The sequence below is a fragment of the Thunnus maccoyii genome, chromosome 11 (genome assembly GCF_910596095.1).
Source record: "Thunnus maccoyii chromosome 11, fThuMac1.1, whole genome shotgun sequence".
NCBI lineage: Eukaryota > Metazoa > Chordata > Actinopteri > Scombriformes > Scombridae > Thunnus > Thunnus maccoyii.
Genome location: NC_056543.1, coordinates 15,566,679 through 15,584,433, shown reverse-complemented (window position 1 = coordinate 15,584,433; position 17,755 = coordinate 15,566,679).

Here is a 17,755-nt window from a genome sequence, read left to right as displayed (position 1 = left end):
CTAACGGCATTTGTCCCATTAGATAACTGAAGAACAAAGACGAACTTGGTGCTTTTGGGAAAACTGGCAGGGATGAGGTTTTTCTGCTTTTTAAGAAATCTTCCACTCATAACTCCTGTTTATCTTCTTTGGAGAGGGGAAATAATTCTGAATTCATCCTCCCATGCCCAGGGCTGTTTAACTGTGGAAGAAGATCTGTGAAGGGTTTTTTTTTGTCAGACTGTAACTATACTGATTCTGAACCAAAAGTGTTTGAACTGTTGGAATTGATTCCCTGAGGTAATCTTTAGCTATTTTAATGACAGAAAAATGAAGAAAATGCATTTTAGGATTCATTTTTTCGGTCATTTGAATATGACATCGCTTGCTTTGTACATAAATGTGTTGATGATTATTAAAAACCTCAATGATCTGTATATATTGATGTCCTTGTGTGCTGTGTTCACTTCAGTTAGCCTCGTAATGTATTACTGCACATCCACAATAGATACTGTATGCCTGCCAAAAGTGGGGAGAGGAGTACAGTGGAGTTCATGTTGGTTGATTCAACACCGACTACAGACCTAGTCCTGCTCAGGAGCTCATAAACAAACTCTGACTTTTTAAATAGCATTTAATTGCATTCATTTCTGTCCATTAGCATTCTTTGTCCGTGTGATCAACATATTATCAATATGCAATGTAATATATATTGTTCATAACCATTATGTTATGGATTTTCTATATGTATAGGAAAGACACATTAACAATGCCTTGTGAACCAGTTGTCTTATTTTTTTGCACAAAAAGGTGAGCAGCAATTACATTGTGTAAAAGACCAAATTGAGCTTTTATATTCTGAGATGCATAATTATCTTTAATGAATTAAATTTTCCAAACCATCAGTTAGGAACGAACAAAACACTGCTCAATAGTTAATGAAATGTCCCCTGGTTCCATTTAATGGAATTAATAAATTGCTCAACAGTTTGTATATTTTCAAATTGAGAAAACATACAGGAGAGTGTGAAAAAAGATGAATAAGATGCAGTTTTTAGGAGTATGTCTTTAAAAAATGATGGTTAAATGTTTTTTTTTTTTTTTTTTTACAAATGCAACTTTGAGGCATATAAACTTTAATTTGAAACAGTGAAATTCCATCGTCTTCTGAAACAGCACACTGCATCCCTCGTTTGTGAGCAGGTCTGTCTTTCTGGGCTGTCTTTTAAAATAACCAACCCATCAAGACAAATATAGAAACAGGGGTTTGGTAAAGGTGTGGATTAGTATGGACCCATTTATTGATATATTGTTCCTATTGATGCTTTTACATTTGGTGTCCTCTACAGAACTTATCTGTATCCTTATCTGGTCCACACTGATTATTTTAGAGTATAGTTGACATTACTAGTACATAGCTACAGTAGTCGCGTGCTCCAAACTGTCACCATGTCACACAACCCGTTTCCCAACTAAAGGGGTAATAACATTTGGTAAATGCAAGAAATCCACATGGTGTTGTAGTAGTAGAAGCTTTTGTACTGTGTGATATACTGCATGAGTTTGCCTAAAATTAGAATCATCGAATGGGGTCACAGAATGAATGTTAAGTGGAGTGACATTGGCCTCTAGTGCTTTGCTCAGCAGTCCACCTCCAGCTTTAAGATCTATAATGAGAGCCTTCACAGCAGAGATAGACCCCAACAGCACAACCTGACTGTAAGATTTACCAATTTGCACAACTTTGTTCTTGTATGTGTGTGTGCAGACAACTTGCTGTGAGATAGAAAGATAAAGATGAATAAAACATGTGTTTATGAGGCATGAGAGTATTGTCTGGAAAAGTATGAAGTGGCCAGATGCCACCACAGTGTTTCCTGAGGGCTTGGATTCTTAAAATAATGGCCTTTCAGAAAACATTGTACAAAATACCTGTAGTTATGAAATCCTCCTACAAGTGGTGCACTTTCTCTTTGTTCTCACTGTGCTTAATGCTCTCCCAGAAACTTCAATCAACAAATATGAAGTCTGTGAAATCTTCTTTAGTGGATTTTTGGGCCTCCTCCATCAACAAAAAGGGCACTAAAACACTCAGTGGTAAGAAAAGAAGGTGAAGGACTTCGACACATTAAACACTTTATTTTCAGTTAACAAGTTTTCTGAGTTACTCAGATGTCGAGTGACCCAAGGCAGTCTTCATGAAGACAGCTTAAAAGCCTTTAATCTGTGGATTTGCTCACTGAATTGGATAAAAAGGTTAAAAACTCCAGAGTGTGTTTCCGCCTTAGTCTTCATCATAGGGTTTAAATTCAAATCACCATGGCATACACTCAGATGAAAAATACAATCATTACCATAGTCATGGATTAACAGGCTAGGACTGAACAGTGACGTGGATCGTTTCCAAATGAAACACCAAAGAGAGGATTGCCTTGTATTGCTGCCCCAAGTTCTCTTTGGTGTCTTACAGAGTCATTCACTCACTGTGATGGTGACTGACATATTTAAAATGATGTTAAAAAATGGGTAAGATTCAATTAAGTGCCGTTTGAAGAGTTTTTAGTTTTTTCCTCCTCAAAAGTTAACAAGCTCAGAGACCATGTGAATAGTTCTGATTTTCAAATTTCCTTAAAAATCTATTGTGGAAATGGAGGACAAGAGCAGTGACATGAACGCAAGTCCATACATGCAACATGTCTCTTCATTCACAATATTATGTGAGATTCGGTAGGTGAATGCACACTTCCATGCATGACTCATGTGCATGTCTGAAGCATTGGTTGGTAAAATAAAATGTTATCCAGTACTTTTGTATTATAGAAAGAAAGATAAAACAAAACAACATCAACATTTAAATTAGAAAAGCAAAGCCATGGATTTTAATTCCACTCTTAGTTTCCAATATTGTTTTGTTTTCAATTAGTATGTGGGTTAGGGTTGCTAATCTGCATTAACTGCAATCTCCAAAAGAGTGACTCAGTTCAATATTCTGGACCAATTGTACTCATTCAACGTGTGAACTGTAATTACATTAATCAATAATTACAGTTACAAGCCTTCATCTCAGTGTCTGCATGTGCGCTTGTTTACACACAGCAGTCACGTTTGCATGCATATATATGTGGGTTGCATACTGAGCAGCAAGTGAGTCATTGGAATTTGTAGATCAATGGCTGCCGGTCAATGGACGACTGAGTGCTTTGCAACGACCAACCAATCCAAGCACTCTGCACACTCTGCTGTGCAGCCAGGAAAAGGAGGTCACGTACACAGATTTCCTCTCAGTCCCCCTTGCTTTCCATTTTCAAAACACACTTGCTCTCACAACATTGCCCTCACACTCTTCCCACCACCCATACACATGTGCATGCACACAAGCACACGCACAGACACACACATACACACACTGGCTAAGCCGATGGTGGAGTTCTGGATCAGAGTGGAGCTTGTTTCACCACAATGTGAGGCAGACTAACGAAGACAACAGAGACAGTGAAGAGAGTAGGAGGAAAGAGGATTTGAGAGAAATGAGCGCCTAGACAAGATAAAAGCTGACGAGAGGAAACAGAAATGAGAGGAAAAACTGAGAACAAAAGAGAGAATAAGATGCCTAATTTAACTCAGAGGGATTTGGAACACTGCCTGTTAAACCAAGTGCGCTGTGTCTGTAACTGTGAGGGTCCCCGTACTGGTCAGGGGAGTAAAATAAAGGTTGTGACTTTGACTGTACTTGTCGGTTCATTGTACTGTCAAAACTGTGTGTGTGCGCATTTCTGTTCACGTGTGTGTGTGTGTGTGTCACTGTCCTCGACAGGACAGAATTGTGCAAGAGCAGGAGAGTCTGCTGCAACAATAGTATATGAACATAATTTATGACACGTGTTGCATGCATTAATATTTTATGAGGGCACCAGATAAGAGCAACTATTGATATTAATTTATGGATGAGTGAAGTTAACCCAATTGAAATATTCATGAAAACTGGAAAATAAAAATGAAATCTTTAAATGTATCCTTTTCATTTTTATAATTTATATAATTTCAGTTTTATAATCCAATATTTGGGTCAGAATTAAAATTTAAATACGTATTCATTTTCACATTTGCTAAGAATATTAAAATGTTCTGAAGAAATTCTAAGAAAAGAAGAAGAAAACTATATAATACTATACAACAGTTCCAAGAGTAAGTCATTCTCACGCAACCTATGAAAACCTGCAAATTTAAATATCATTGTGCCAACAAAAGATTTTGCCTTGAATTAGACATCTGAAGTCATCCTGGTTTTAGAGTTCAAACAGCAGTGATTCTCCTTAAGAAAGTATCCCCTTTTGACCTTTAATAACACATGAAACATGTAACATGAAACAAGACTTGTCAAGGAAAATAACCAAATATTTGCAGCAAACTGAAGGCACATCTGCTGGTTTATTGTCTTGGAAACGGGAAGTATTGCACATTTACCCATAAAAACAAAACATAGTGAAGCATCCAGTTTTTTTGTGCTGCAAAGACAATGTTCAGATTTTTTGCTTGAAAGGCATGAAATCATATTAAATGCTTGTGTGTTGCATATCTAACTTCATACGGTACCTGATGTACAAGTGGAGCATTTGAAATGTGGCTTCTAGTCATCTTAGCTGGATTTAGCTCATCAAATTCTATCCAGGAGAGTGGTGGAGATGCTGGCTGTTGTCACAGAGTTGACCTATGAAGTCAGTCAGAGACAGATGCCTCCTGACTGTAGCACGTGTTGGTGTGAATGATGAGAGCACTGAGATAGTACAGTATAGTTTGCACATGAATGTGGCTAGATAGATGTAGGTTTCCATGTGATTCATTTCTATAGGGAGATAATATGGTTGTGTGAGTCAGAGATCATAGAGTGTGTGTGTGTGTGTGTGCGTAAGGTCTTGAACAAACATTGCAGCAAGGTTTTGTGCATGTGTCCTCTTTGTCTCTCTCCCTCTGTGTGTGTGTGTGTGTGTGTGTGTGAGACAGCCGCAGGAATGTGTATGTTAGTTCCAGTCCATTGCTCGAGAATGAGAGCAGCGGTAGTTCTCGGTGTACGTGTGTGTGTGTGTGTGTGTGTGTGTGTGTTGTCTGTCACAGGAATGGAGGGAGAACCTATAATGATGTCCACAAAGATCAAGGTAGATCAAGGTTAATATCCGCACGTGTGTGTGTGTGTGTGTGTGTGTGTGTGTGTGTGTCTGTGTGCATGTGTGCATTAGCTGCAGGGAAGAAAAGGTCTCTTGTTGTCTACACTGAATAACATACCTTGTGTTTCAGCATCAGAGGTGAGACTTAAGGCCTCGGTGTTCACACATTCACCTTTAACTCAGGATAATGGGCAGCATAATCTGATTTTCTTCAGATATTTATTCCCTAAAATCTGCAGTAACATTAATAAATTTGATTTTCAGCACACAATCATTTGAAATAAAGGCCTTAATCACTCTGAATGTCACCAGAGCCATCATCCTATAACTGCAGCCTGTGTGTGTGTGTGTGTATTTGTATTCTGTGTGTATGTCACACGTATGGGAGGTTTCAGTCGAGTGCCCACCACACCTAAGCCCCCAACCCGACTGTGGAAATGTTTGTATTATAGAGTCATGGACGTTCCAGTCCATTGCCCATGTCGGGGCTTACAGTGAGAGTATCAAGAGTGGGTCACAGTGACACAACGATGTACGGTCATGATACCACAAGGTACTGTGGAGACATGCAGCTGTGTGTGTGTGTGTGTGCTTGTCACTTGCACCAGAAGGAAGATTTAACTCTGCGCTCTTGCTGATGTGTACAATAAAAGCATCAAGGTAGAGTAGTCTTAGCGTTTGTGTGTGTGTGTGTGTGTGTGTGTGTGTGTGTGTGTGTGTGTGTGTGCGCTTCTGGAGGGACAACCTACACAGCAGCAAATACACAAGATGTATGAGCAGCTGCCATTTCATGTTGTTGCTGTGATATTTACCTGCATGTGTTTCCCTCCCCTGACTAGAATATTCAGGAGCACTACTCATGAATCCTAAACAATTTATTCAGATAGGCTGCTGACTCAATAATAATAAAAAAAACTTACAAGAGTCAATGAATCATCTGTTATGATTAAACCAACTTTATTACTTAGTGTTTGCTGGAGGTTTAGGTAAAGAATTGTTGAGGAAAAGTTTGCATGGTAAGCCTACAGGCAGCTACAGAAAATACTGAACAATGTAAGAATAAATGAAACATGGGCACTTCGGGTTTCACATCCAATCCACCTGCAACAGGCTAATCAAATATTGAAATCTGCAACTGGCTGATCAAATATTCATACTTGCCACAGGGCTTCAAGGTACTCACATTAGCTAGCTGAGTGGTCTCCCTGGCTAACTGAGAGATCACAGGTTCTATTCCTGGAAAAACACTACAGTAATTTAATTATAAACTGAATCCTTTCAGCCTGCTCCTTAATTAGTCCCTCCTCACAATGATGGCAGACTGCATCTCCTTTTTTTATTGTATTTATTGTTATTGTACGTGTTTGTCTTTTCATTTCAATAAAATATTAACTTCTATTCTTCCAGTTGAAAAAAATGACTGTCAGTGTGTTGATTGCCTTAATTTGTTGAAATTGTATTAAAATGGTGTGTAGAGGGAGAGTTGAGGGTTGTATCTGTATCTCTGTGTTGTTAGATAGTATACATCTAACAACAGGGGGATAAAAAAAAGATAAGAAAGACAGAAGGGATGATATGACTAAGGTAATGTGCCAAATTTGAACCCACATAATGAGTCCATAGTGAGTGGTGATATGCAGACTTCTTGCTAAGGCCTTTAATTTGAGCTTCATATCATATAATAAATCAAACCTTATTCTATCCTGTCTTGTCCTGGGGCCATATTTATCAAGCTTCTCAGAGTAGGAAATCACTCCTAACTGGCCACAAAATTCTTAGCTTGAGGCATTTTTGGTCCTTCTTTTAGGACTAGGAGTAAAAACATTTAATCGGCTTTCTTAACTTAGGAGATCACACGCCTATCTCAGTCGATATTTAGGAGAGCTCAACCTGTTAGGAGTTGCCAGGAGAAGGCATTCAAGCAGAGATATTCTGTGAGAGGAGAGATGTTTTATGACAGCTTGAGGAGAATAAGAGTGTTGAAAAATTCTGTCCTGTCCTGCTTCCTGTCTTGTCTTGTTCCATCTCCTTTCCTTTCCTTTCCTTTTCCTTCCCTTTTCCTTCCCTTTTCCTTTCCTTACATACATTTTATACTTCTAAAATATGTTACAAGTCAATTCAGTTTTATTTATATTGCTCAATATCACAAATCACTCATTAGCCTCAAGGGGCTTTACAATCTACAGCATATGACAATCAGAAAAACAGTCATCAACTGTGGTTCAAGAATACTGGCCTCATAATCAGTTTATTGATTTCTTGATTGATTGATTCATTGACTTACTGGACTGCTTGATTGGTGTCTTGTGTAGGGGTCTGACATTGTGGGGCTGATAAGAGCAAAAGCAAGTAAATTGCGTTTGTCAGATTAATTTGTTTGCAGCACATTTATCTAATTAGGCTTTGACCTGACACACTATATCACTGTGTTGTGCAGCGCATGAGTGCATGTGCCCTACAACTACATGTTCCTGGTCTAAATTCTAAAATATTTAGAAATGTTCTGTCACATCTACAACCTCTTGCATTATTTTGATATTGTATTTGTACCTCATAGCCCAAAGACAATAATTTTGCCACAGCGTGTTGCAGGAGGTACTGCCCATGTAAATCCACAGTGCCTGAAATTGATGTCCATGTATCGCAGCCCTAAAGGGACTTCCTGCTGTCATCTCAGATTGAATACAAAAAGTTGCACACGTCGCTTAGGGACAGGAGCTTCTCTATTTCAAAATATGTATGTGTGCATACACAAATGCATTTGAGATAAAGCCTCATCCAACAAGACCACAGGATTAAAGTAGTGTGGAATGTGAGAGGGTTGTGTCCATGAGTGTTGTACGAGTACATGTGTCTCTCTCTTTATCAGTGTCAGGAGATTTATTGGTGAAGGTACCTCTGAGCTACAAATAGCCTCTGCACTGGCCCCTGAATTGATACGGCAGCTGTTCAATCAAAAGAGCTCTAGGCACTGCTAGGCGACAAAGCCTCCTGGAGTGCCGGTGAAATCCTGTTGCTTAACTTGAAGATCCCTCCATTCTCCACTGTCTGTCTCTGTCGCTTCTCAGTTTGCTTTGTGTTGTGACTGTGCATGAGTTTCAGTTAAAATTCCCCGTGAATAAAACAGTGCATCAACTCTAATTTGTCAAATCAGTATGAATTTATGCAGAAGCTACACGCCTCCTGCTGTGTTTACTTAAGCAGCGTACCAACAGAATTACTGTCATAATTTTGATTCCTGTTGAGAGGAAGGCTTTTCATTTGTGTGATTATTTACAGTAGTTTAGTGTTTCTCAACCAGGAGGATGGGGTCTTATTGACGTGTTGTGAATGTATGGGGAGGTCACAAATAGACTTGAGACCTGGCTATGTAAGCAAATTAATAATTCATACATCAAGCATCACATTAGTACAGTAAATCACATAACATACCTAAAGATCTTATTAATATCTGATCAACACCTTTCATCATCTTAAGCATTTTCACCCTTGCCAGGTGATGTTGCACAAAATGAAACAATAATAGTTATTTCTGCTAAAATCAGCTCGGAAATCAACAGAAAAAAAGGGAAACAGTTGGTTTAAATGGTGATGGTGTGTTCAGGACCTTTCTGGAGAGGGGAAGGCAAGTGATCGATGATGCTGGCAGTTGACCTCGGTTTAATCTATTTGTTTGTATGTGTGTGTGTGTGTGTGTGACTGTGTGTAAGTGTTGACCAGCCAGAGCACGCTCTGAGCATGCCTGGTACCAAGGTAAACTAGGCTCCCAGGATGTTTTTGTCCAGTAGTTGATCATCTCCAATGTGGCCATGAGCTCTGCCTCTATCATGCCCTCTGATGTTTTCTACAGCAACACACACTCCCTGTCGGTGGCCTACCTTCCCTTCAAACACACACACACACACATATTCAGAAGCACAGCAACACACAGGCACAGGTGCATACTCCAGCTCACACGCACACACTCACACACACACAGACACACAAACAAAGATGGACACATGATTACACAGAAACCAGATTTAAAATATGCAATATGTATGTGCATGTAATGTACAAAATGGTTCTTTGCATGTTGCATGTTGCATGTTGCATGTTGCAAGTTCTGTTCTTCTGCAGACATGTGGAGGAAAAAAGGTTCATGCCCATAGACACGCACGGATGTACAGTTACTTTCTGCAAAAACAAAGAGTGCTCGGTAATAGCCTGAAGTGGTGGCAGTTTGTAAAATAATACTTTAAGTGCTGCATAATGCATTAAAATTGACATTAACATTTTATTTAGTAATACAGTTACTACTCATTTTTCCAAGGATTTTTGCCCCTCGACTCAGAAGAATTGGAAATATTTAACCACTTTTTGTACAGTAACACTTAATCCTTTCATTTCTTGCCTAGTTATTAAGAAGGGTTTTGGTTGGTGGATACATAAATTACCAATAAACAGCTGCAAAGAAAAATGATGACACACATGAGTTTTACATAGCAGAATGTAAAATGTTGACTGTAGTGAACTGCAAAATGCTATTTTTAGATTGTGTGTAAATGTTATCCATCACATGCATCAAACTGAGGTGAACTTTCACATGGGTCATAAATCTAGAGCAAAATGGATTCCCAGCAACATGGCTGTCTAATTGAGCGGCTACTCTGGCTATTCCTGGATTTCCCTCATAAATGAAGTCACAGGCCCAAGTTAACAATGAATTGCAAGGCTGAGGAAGCTTAATGCAATTTTCCAGAAACATTAGCTGGAGATATGTCATCCTCTACATGCACAGTGATAATTATACTGGGAATTAGATGAAATAAAAAAATCAAGAGGAAGGAGAAGAATGGATGTTAATTTAAAGACTTGCTTTGTGAATAAAGGAACTCTTTGTCATTTTGGGGAGTATTATTATTTGCTGTCCTCACCAGTAAAACAATAGCATTCGGTGTTTGTTCAAAAGCTCATGACCTGTTGTGATCATGCAAATAAGGAGTGTCATCATGGGAGTGCAAAGTGCATGACTTTGGCACCATAGTCTGCTTTTTGTGTCACATCCTCTGCCAACGGTCACCATTAGTTTCTTTAACCCATAAAGGTTATCTTTCTCCAACATAAAGCCAGTTCTTTCTCTGCTGCCTACATGCCTAACCACACTGCAGAGCTGGCAGGTCAGGAAACGGTCACATATGTCACACTTCATTCATCTTTTCATCTAGTCATTCATTCATTTTTCTGTTTGACTTTTGCCATCTCCACTAACTGTCCTGTCATTTCAGATTCAGCCACTCCCATCTGCCCTGCGGTAACCCCAGGGCACATCCGCCTGCTCACCTGTTCCCCATTCCTTCTTCTTCTTCTTCCTCCCACTCCTTCTTTCATTGCCTTCCATTTGCCCTCTGCCAGATTGTCTATTGTGCTTTACCAGCCGTATCTTTCCAGCCTTTAAAAAAACAAACAAACAAACAAAACAAATCCTGCCTGTTTTTTGACCTCCTGCATGTTTTTGGACTCTGCCTTTTGCTTGCTTCTTTTTTGCCTGATGTTTTTGCCTGTCTGTTACCGACCTCCGCCTGCCTGCTGACTTCACCCCTCGTCTGCATTATAATGAAGATGAACTGTGAACTGAACCTTTTATCTGTGTCTCTGAGTCATGTACTTGAGTCCAGTGTTTCTGAGCTGTGACACACATGAGTTGTTTTCGACACAGCCATCTGGCACAAAAGCTCCAAATTACCTATTTTGTCACTCTTGTGACTTGTTGTTCTTAGCCATATTTCAGTGCAGAGAAAGGTCAGGGATAATTTAGTCTGACTAAGTTGGAGACTGAAAGCAGTGGAGAAATGTTTGAAAACACCACTAATTCCATTTGTTGATAAAAATACAGTAGAGCCCACAGCTGCATGCAAAAAGTTCAGGCACATCCAAAAAAAGCTTTCGAAAATAACTAACAGAGGAAAAAGGACACGAAGCAGGTCATACAGTGTTGATACACTGAACACGACAGACTGATTACACACAGCAGAGCAAGATAATGTGGCAATGAACCCTATAAGTGGCACTTCCATTGATGTGTCACAGGCTTGTAATAACCTAGCCACCTCTGAAGTGGAACCATAACATGCGGGTAATAGTCTCAGAACTTCAAGAAAGAGAGAGACTGTTTTAGTGTTTAAAATGTATCTTCCTTTGGAAAATTGATTCAATGATGTAATGTAGGGCTTTGGCAATAATGTGTCATCCACATTCCAGCCAATGAAGCATCTTTGCTTCAAATTGAACAGAGAGAGAGTGTGAGAGATGCAAAGATAGATAAGCAGTGTCTGCATGCAAATACTTAGGCATGCATGGACGCATAGAGGCACACACACACTTGAGAATGAAAGATGATGAGATGCAGACGATATGATGAATAAGAAGTTTTTAAAAAAAAGAAGAAATGAATTGAATGAATTAAAATGAGAGACAGCAGGTTCCTGCGTGTACATACGTGCTGCAGCACAGTGAAGCCTACAGAGTCCATTTGCCATAGATTGATTGTCAGTTGGGTAATAAGCACAACGCTTTTGGGGCAAAGAAGGTCGATAACAGCATCTGAAGAAAAGCACTCTCTCTGCACGTACAGATAAAAGCTCTCAAATTACAAGCCTGGAACAAAACATCTTTACTTGTGAAACCCTCCACTGACAAAACATGTTTTCCCAAACGGAATCATATCAGAGGGCTTAGAGATATTTTGACTACAGAGAAGACGGTCTATTCTACTGTATAATACATGATTATTATAAAATATAAACAGATTCTCCATGAATTTCTAGCAGCTATGGGATATACTGTAGGGATCATTTTGTATCTACAGTCCAAGTCTGCACCCAATGAAAATGACAGCATCCAATCCATCAAATCCTGTTGTGGTTAAAAACTGTGTCTTCTTTAGATAATTCATTCATGATGCATTCTAGTGCATCTTTTCTAGCAAATGACCGTAAAGGAAACACAGAGATAAGACTCAGTAGGCAAACAAATATGGGCCAATGTTGTCTTACAAGCATTAAAAGAGGCAAACACTGGGAGACAACGGGAGACAAGCTAACAGACAGGCCCTTGTAGTCTCAAAGTCAAACATGTCCTGCAGAAAGAATAGAAAATAACCAAAACAATGACACATCAGACTTCCTGTCCTCTCTGTAAAACCGCACAATGTTTTGCTGTGAACGCACACTAAAAAGGATTTAAGGATAGTAAAAATAGACTTACGAGCTGTTCTCTGTGTTAATCTGTGACATACTTTGTAAATAATGCATAATGCATGTGTATAGTATTCTGAATGTAGCTGGTACAGCATATACTTAAATACTTACATTCAAGTGATGCTTCTGGGACTAATAGCTCATTTAGAACATTTAGAAAAGGCACTTTTTCTACATGCAATAAGATATTTTAAAAGGGATCATTCAACAGTGTTGCATGTCCTTGGGAAGCAGAAATTATCTACAATTTATCTTGACTCACCTGGACAAGAAAGATGTGTGTGCGTGTACTGCACACTGATTGATCAAGAATACAAATACAGAGCTGCATATTTCACCTCATTTGTCTGATATTAAATGACAGCCCAGTGACTCAGCAGCACTGAGTTCTCCACTCTCTGATGAGGGGTCTACCTACCAAAGCAACTAAAACGAGGGACATAATGTTGTAAATTGCCTGATTTTCTTCTCTTATGTTGGGTGTCCATGGGCTCCATTTAGTTGGACTGGGTTGGGAGGCAGACCCATGTGAGCCATGAACTGCCTCAGCCACTCAATGAAGTTGCAGGTCTAATCTATTTTGCATGGCAGCCATAATTAATGCATGCAGCAGCGGGCAAAAACATTTTACATTTATACATTTCTTGGCTGTCTGGCTATGTCAGGGAACAGTGAGTGAAATTTAAAAGAGCTGTCATGTATAAAAATGTGTACAAGTACAGTCAGAGGTAAAAGTCAAGGGACAGCAAGCAGAGTGAAAATGTTTGTTGCTGTTGGTGAAAGTGAGTCAGTGCGTTTAACACCTTTGCATGAATAAAATGTGCAAAGTGCAGTCCGATGAGAAAAGCACGGGGTTACTAAAGAGACATTTGTCATTTCTGTTGTACAGAGAAAACGTTTCAGTGCTTTTGTCGCCAGTTGTATTCTTGCATATGTGTGTATCAGTCCTCTTCCCAGGTCTCCATGGCGCCAGGAGGTCGTATCACTAAGGTCTGATGTGTTCGCTGGTACCTGGAAATAATATTCCTGGATCCTCACTCTTGATGTTTGATATTTATCATCATAATATTGTAATCCTGATTTTCCATAATGTAATATAGCTGTTTTGGTCTGTTCTGTACACATCTATTGGATGCCTGTGTGTCATGGAAGAGGGATCCCTCTTGTCTTTCCTCTATTTTTCAACCATGTTTAAAGTGGGTTTTCTCATCTGAATCAAGGGTCTAAGGATAGGGGGTGTTGTATGTGAATTATGAAATTAGTCTCTGCTTACTTTATGTTTGACTCAGAAGAAAAATATTCTAGTCTCAGTTTTGATCCCATGAGCAATCGATTTCCACATAGTTGTCTGGTGCTTTTTATTGGTTCTAACCTTTGCCCAAACCAGTCCACAGAGAATTACCAATCATAGGCTGTTTTTATCCCCCCCCCCCCCCCCCACGAGTATGGCTCAGATATGTCAGTTTCCTTGCAACCTCTGGATGTACCTTAGCTTCTAGTGCTGTGAGGCAATAAATACACATCTTCACCTGGGTAATATCCATATCCCTTGAACTGTGATCGCAGTAGAAGAAATTGATAAAACACTCATCTGTAACAACTTGTTTTCTATCTTTGCATCTCTCTCACTTCTCCTGATTGCTTTCTTCACACTCCCCATCCCCCTCTATTAGCGCTCCTTCCCTCCCTCTTTCCCCCTCTCTCTACCATCCTCCTACATCTCTCACCTGCCTCGGCAATTTTCCACTCTCTCTCTCTCTCCCTCTCTCTCTCTCTAATTTATTTCCTTCAAACTTTTTCAACCATACCAAGTTTTGTTTTCAGTGTGTTTGAAATGCCAAAAAAGGGAATCTTGAGAAAATGAAAATTGAGATGTGTTAGTTGTTAAGCTGCAGTATATTATGATATGACACAATATAATATGATATGATGGTCTAGTGAAATTCGTTTGTGCCTCTCAGCAGTGAAAACATTTCACTCACCGCTCATCATTAAGACACTGTACACATGAAAGAATACTTATAACAGTCTAGCTTTTACTCATGGGCCCTAGTTTTTATTTATTTATTCTACCAGAAGGTATCAGCTGAAATTGGAAGCAGAGGATACATGTTAGGACAGATATTATAATATTGTCTCTGACTTTATAAGAACAGTCTGTGAGATTGTTTCCTTTTTTTTGGATATATTTAGAAAAATTGTGAGAATCACCAAATTTCCTGCTATATAAAGAACGGATACATCATTTTAATGTTTCCTGATATTCTTTAATTCTTTACTTCCTGACCTCTGTCCTCCTCCCCTCCCCCTCCTCCTCCTCCTCCTCCTCCTCCTCACACTGCTCTGACGTTGTGAGAAATACCAATAAAGACTGCTGCTGTTCACAGTAGTGTGTGATCCCAAATCACCATAAGTGTGTTAGCCAGTGCTACCTGCACCACTGTTGCGCTCCTGCAACCTGCATGGTTGCAGCAACACTGCACTGCACAGAAAATCAGTAAGTTGTGTATGACCCCTGGCCACAGTACAGAGGTGTGAGTGTGTGTAGGTGACATTTTGAAAATAGACTAAATTAGCAATGGGAGTGAAAAATAAAGGCTTTTGTTTTTGGGAACAACAGTTTGCACTTGGATAGTGCATAATCTGTGGGTTATTATGCATTTAGAGTCTGTTAATGTGGAGAATATATTAGGCTGATTGTTGAATACTTTGTATTATAACCACAACTCAGTATAAGCTCATAAGTCCAGTGAAGATCTAACACTGTAGACAAACTAGAGCTGATTCAGCAGAATCTTCATAGCCAATCTAAATAAATGCTTAAGAGCCCATAACTCAAGAGCCAAGAGCAAATTTGCGACCCCTTTGTTTTAACTTTCATTACAGACTTTTCAATAACAATTACAGCTGATTTAATGTTATTGTCACTCAGAGGCACCATTTACCATTAATGCATAATCCATCGCATCGAATAACCCAATTTGCAAGGTTTAAATACCTGATGTGATGCACAGTTGTTGATATCCAGTACATGTGACCAAACTGGTTACATGTACATTCTGTGGGTGTCTGTTTATAAGTGCTTGAGAGAGAATGAATTCGTAAATCTTCAGCTTGCAGTGGGATTGTTCCGAAATGGACAATTAGATTCATATCAGCAGATATCGTATCTCTTCTGCACCTTCTCTGTTCTCTCTCTGGTCTGTTGCTGTTGCTTTATAATGTTTTATAATCCAGTACTGGGAAGTAATTCCTGTTCACAATATGCAGGTCTCCATGTCAGTCCACCCATTTCATCAGTCCAGACATTGTGTCAGACTTTGCTCCAGACTACACGCCCATTAAGTAATAAAAGCTTCCAACATGACGGCCAGCCATTCTTGTCTCTGTGGCTGCTTTCTTACAGTCTGTGTTAGTCTGGCTTGTCTTCTGATTGCTCTTCTTGCTTTTTCATATATGTATATGCTCTCATACACATGTATGCAAATGCTCACAGGCACACTTGTGCTCACCGTTCTTGGTTTTGTCTTTTATTGGCCCTTGTTTTAATATCTATTTGTGTGTTCTTTATTTTCTTTGAAGCACTTTGTGACAAATCACTTTGTGACAAGTACTTCATAAATAAATCTGACTTGATTTGACTGGCCAGCCATATAATATGATGAGAGGGATAAAAATACTTCTTAAAGCATGGCTACACCACTGAACCATGGTCAGGGAGATGGGCAGGAGGAGACAGCATTATGCAGGATGACTGAAATTTAATTGGAACACTGATGACTTCAGTGAGATTTAATGTCAAGAGGGTACGTAGGAACTGCAGAGGAACTTGTTTTTATATTAACTATGTGGTTGGAATGAGAGAAAATGACTAATGAAGATGGTTTCATGTGTAAATTGTGTTTGGTTGGATTTTTGTGCACAGACAGCAATAAGAAAAGGCTTTCTGACTGACCGTGAGCTTTGCAGGTTTAAAGTGTGGTTGAAGAGCAACAATTTTATGAGATAAGCAACAGGTTTTGGTAATCAAATGACAGGGGAAAATGCATTTTAGTAAATGTGAATTCTCAAGCTCTCATTTGTCATTATTTTTCAGATACAGTACATCCCCATTTCCAGGATTTTCTGCTTTCCTCTGTTGCACAATTTTGATGAAGTTATACTGTGATTACAGCACCACAAACATCTATGTACGAATTTTAAAATAATCAAACACAGTATCAGTGTCTCAGTACTAATTGATTGTTGTAAAAATGACAGAGTATTATGACTCCATAAGGCTGTAACCTGGGGAATGATGCTTCTGTGTGCATATTTTATTGCATACAGTATACAGTACTACATAATATTTCATATTACAAAGCATAAAACTAGAAAGCCTTTTCTTAATAATAAGTTCTGATAAAATTTTAAATTGCATGTTTATATGTGAATTAATGTAAATAAATCCTCCTTGCTACTGTGTGGATATCTAGTGTACAAGGGCTGAAGAGCGCACTGAAAGCGTTAAGGATAGGTAGTGTGTGTCAAAGAGACAGAAAAAGTGTTTAAGACATCAATGAATATTTTAAGAGAGAGCGGGAGCTGAGGGAGGGATGGGTGAACTGAAAGAGAGTTGGGCTGCTGAGAGACGGAGGGATAATTTAATAGACGGGCAGAGCAAATGTGTTGGAGGGGAGACAGAAAAGCTGGAGGGATGGGAGATGAATGAACGGTGGACTAATCTGGACTAAGCAATAGAGAAAGGGACATACATTAATTTAATGAGATGGATGAATGGACAAATAGATGCATTGTGCAATGTTCAAAAAAATCCCTAAATCTGGACAGCCTAAGGTGTGTATGTTAAACCAATTTAAACAGTTTAGAAAAAAACACTATAAAGTAGGGGAAATACAGGAAACTCAAAAAGGTTTTAGACTTCTGAGCTCTGCAGAGGTAAACAGAGAAATATGACACTAGGACAGCAATAACATTAAAAAATTGTCTCCTATTACTGATTTCTATAAGGCAATGGTAAAAACTGAACAGGAGCCACTTGTCCAGCGTACATATTAGGGGTTAATTTTTGCCCTAATGTCACACAACAGCAGCAGGAGGCCACTTGTAGGTCAGTTGGCCTGGCCAGGGGATGTTTTAAGGGGCACCAGAGGGTAGTGCACTCAGATGCCCTTCTGGTGTGGAATTAGGGTATAAAAAGAATGGAAGCTGTTGAATGCCGAATAGTGAGAGTTTTAATCTGCCCAACTTGTGCACAGATGTAGGCATTAAGAGGAAAAAAGAACACAAAAAATGCTCTGGTTGCATTTCAAGCTTGACACTCTTTCTCAGGTAGCATAACGTCACATTTGGACAACAATGAAGCAAACGTTGGTG